The sequence below is a fragment of the Pteropus alecto genome, unplaced genomic scaffold, assembly GCF_000325575.1.
Source record: "Pteropus alecto unplaced genomic scaffold, ASM32557v1 scaffold206, whole genome shotgun sequence".
In the NCBI taxonomy this organism is placed as follows: domain Eukaryota; kingdom Metazoa; phylum Chordata; class Mammalia; order Chiroptera; family Pteropodidae; genus Pteropus; species Pteropus alecto.
In genome coordinates this window covers 4609112-4612998 of record NW_006438906.1, presented here as the reverse complement: position 1 = coordinate 4612998, position 3887 = coordinate 4609112, and the positions used below count along the sequence as shown (strand labels likewise).

At 37.8% G+C, this 3887-nt stretch overlaps 1 pseudogene; it reads right to left on the bottom strand.

Moving 5' to 3' along the window:
- Positions 1-620: 620 nt before the first annotated feature.
- On the bottom strand, positions 621-3881 carry LOC112483109 (annotated as a pseudogene).
- Positions 3882-3887: the final 6 nt, after the last annotated feature.

Here is a 3887-nt window from a genome sequence, read left to right as displayed (position 1 = left end):
ATGAGAAGTTTATGCTTGAAGTCAGAGAAACCTATACTTGAATCCTGCCTCGGGTACCTGCTATAACTGATTTTAGACAGATGTTAATCTTCCCTGAGCCTGTTTTCCTCTGTAAAGTGGAGTTAATACATGTTACCCCTGAGGGATGTTGAGGGGCTGAATGAGTACAGGTTCATGCTCAGTTGATGGAGCTGTGGCCATTATACTGATCCAGCATGCTGAAGGTAACTGCCCAGAGTCCTGGAGCCAGGCAGTAGCAGACCAGCAGTGATATGTTGTGAAGGTGAACACAGATGTAGAGAAAGACAAGCTTATTCACTTTGGTGAGAAGATAATTCAAACTGGATTTTTGGCATCTTGAGAGTACTGTGACAATTCCAGCCTTCCCACTTCATTGGATATTGTGCTGACTCTGCCTGGGATCTCATAAAGCTGCACTGAGTACCTGCAGTGCTCAGCAAATCAATGCATTTGCTACTCTTGCTTTAGTTTTCTAAAACTCCCATAGGACAAACAAGTGGTGAATTGAAGGCCCATAAAAGTAGATCCCATTTATTGTGTACAATGCTGTTTTACTTGCATTCCACATAATTATGAAAATTACGAAAATTAAAACTAACGGATTTTTCAGACTAATTAAAATATCTATTGTTATATCTTTTCTGAAGTTTGTTTTCATTAAATAATGAATAGATTAACTGCATTTGTAAGACACATGTAAGTTTAAAGAATGATGATACAACAAATATTGGTGTCCCCGCTCACAGCTTAAGAGCTAGAACATTCCCAGTACTTTAGAATCCCTAAGAGTGATCCTTCCCAATTCCACTTCCCTCCTTCAGGAGAGCCCATTATCTTGAATTTTGCATTTAACATTTTCTTTTCCCTTTATTTTTACCACTCTGTATGTATTCTCAAATAATATGTTGTTTAGTGTTGCATATTTTATAACTATAAAATGGAATCTCATGATATATACCTGTTTCTTGCTTTCTCCCCCTTTAACATTGTATTCCTGAGATTCATCCATGTTGATGTAGCTATAATTTACTCATTTTGCTGCATAATATTTCATTGAAGGAAAAGACCACATGTTATGCATCTTTGTATTCATGGACATTCAGGTTGTTTCCAGTCTTTTGCTTTTACAAATATTGTTGCTGTGAACATCCTTGTACATGCCTTGATACACATGAGCAATCATTTTTTCATGGTATATGCTGATGTTTCAGTTAAGATTAAGTTGGGATGCACCTTTCTATTACAATATAGTAAATAGCTATGTACAAAAAAAGAAAGAAGACTGTATTTTGAGCATACTGAGTTTGAGATGTCAGTAGGACAAGCAGTGTTCAACAAGCAGTTGGAAATGTGGGCTGCAGCCCTAGCCAGGACAGAAGAAAAGATTGAGTGAGTTCCCATAGGAGAAGAAAGAAGTGGGCCATGGACACAACCAAAGGGAGTACTTAGATTTGGGGTCAGAAGGAGAAAGGAATCAGAGAATGAGAGGTAGATCTGAGAATGAACAACAGCATTATAAAAAAAATCATGAGAGAAGGTCATATGAAGAGTGTTTTGACAGTGGCTTGCTGCAAAGAGTCTGAGGAGGATGAAAACAGAAAAAGCCCTTAGTGGTTATCGAGAGAGAATTTTTTGTGCATGGTTAGATGGTGAGGAAATGGAGGCTGTGAGAAAGAAACTTGGTAGTGAAGGGAAGGAGGGAGGAACAGGAATGTAGTTCAAGGAGTAGCCTGGTGACTAGAGGTGGTGCGTGTGTGTATTTTATAATGGGAAGCACTTCAAAACATTTATTACGTTGGCAGGAAGATGTCATAGAAGAAAGAATGAAGATGTAATAAAACATAGCCAGATTAGGATTATTGGTGGAGTAAGGCCCTAGAGAACGGATGAGAATGAGGGCCACTGAAGGGGCTTTTACCCTGAAATAGAGAAGAGTCACTTATTTTTAATTTTTTTGTTATCAGTCATTTATATTTATGTCAGGACGTATGCCGTTTAGACCCATGGGTGTTAACTCTTATAATCTTGTTTAAATGTTTGTAGGATATTTTACTTTGCAAAAATAGGTTCTAAAAATTATAAAACTGGACAGATTAATAATATAACAGATATCAAACTTAGATTTAAAATGTAGGTCATAGCTCTCATTCACTCTGTCTTACTGTTACAGATGTTACAAAGATACATATTTAGAATACCACCAGCTATTTTCTCTTGAGGCTGTATTCAAGTTGAGAAGAAGTATCTCAGCATTCATAGACATAGCTGTTATCAAAGGGATATTTCTTTGATTTCAGCAGAGATACAGTCCAAATTTTATTTTTTACGACCACTGACTTGATTTAACTATATCACTGTCTGGCACGTGGTATTACTGTTTTTCCTAATGTATCAAGTTCTAGTTTTCTCAAGGCTATTGCCCCAACTTTTCTGGAAATAAAGCTTAACGTATATTTCAAACCTTCAAATTAAAATGTTTTCCTCATGTATACATGTACCAGGTTGATATATTTGCATATGTCCTTTTGAATTTTAGGCTAAACAAAGACATACATTTAGAGCTATATTAATGTATCAAAGCAAAAGGCAACCCAACTTAATACTGAGAAATTGTTACCTTCTATGTCTATGTAGTGTTTGATGGAGAAAACATTGATTTTGACACATGATCTTATTTTATTCATATAGCAGTCTTTGTACATGGACCAAAAACACTCAAACAGTAAATCGAATATATGTTAAAGATTAGTTTTTAAACATTATAGCCAATATTACCATGCTTGCCTACGATCTGACCAACAGAAAGCCACATCCACACTTCAGTGGCCACCAAACCATTCATCACAGCTTCCTTAACTGAGCTGTTTGAAGCTGCTAGTTTGAGGCAATTTTTCACAGCTCAGAATAGCTGTGAGGATCTCAGCAAGGGTTGGAGAAACCAGTTCAACCCTGACAATAGTGCCAAATTGTGGCTCAAGTAAGTAAGTCATAGCAGTGCTGACCAGGGCTGGAGCCTTCTCTGGGAAATTAAGGACAAAATAGGTCATGGTTCGAGGGTGGAACAAATCTGTCACCTAGAACTTAAGGGTGACCTCTTAGTTACAGCAGTGAAGGAAGGGAGGATGGGGAGATACATAGAAGTGGTGTTGATGCAGAATCATCTCCATATTTTGAATAAAGGAATGAATGAGATCATCTATAGAGAATAAGGAGGTGGGAGCAGAAGAGGTTTTTACACATGCAGAATAGTCTTGTAAATTTTGTGATTAGTAAAGATACAGAAGGGTTTTTCTTAATTTAGTAAAGCAGGTGGTTTGCAGTAGTATGATGTAATGGAAAGAACATGAGCGTTAGAGCCAGAAAGACCTGAGCTTGAGTCTCGGCTCTATTCCTTTTTAATAAGTTACCAAACTGATCTTTTTCGATTTCTTCATAGTAAGATAAAGACAACTTTGTCAGGTAGTTATGCAGACTCAATGACAGGACATGCCATTAATTTCAGTGCCAACAAACATTTATTATCTATTGTGTGCCAGATAATCCACCAGGTTTGAATTAAGGAGTTGGAAGTCTAGGAGGGAATTCACTTCTCTTTCATTGGGATGAAACATCAACTTTTGCAGAATTGTGAATAGACTTGCTAGCTACTTCTGTGTGCTTTTAAATAGTAGATCAGATCCTGCCTGCAAGTATTATTCCATCCTCTGGATTTAGTCACTAATGCTAGATGAACCTCTTCTCCAAGGCAGTGTGCCTATATCCTGACCGCTTGTCCTCTGGCCAGTGGGCTTGGCAGAGAGAACCCTTTGCAGCTGCCAGTCATGAGGCACGACTGATCTTGGACCACCGACCCCTTCAATGGTGAT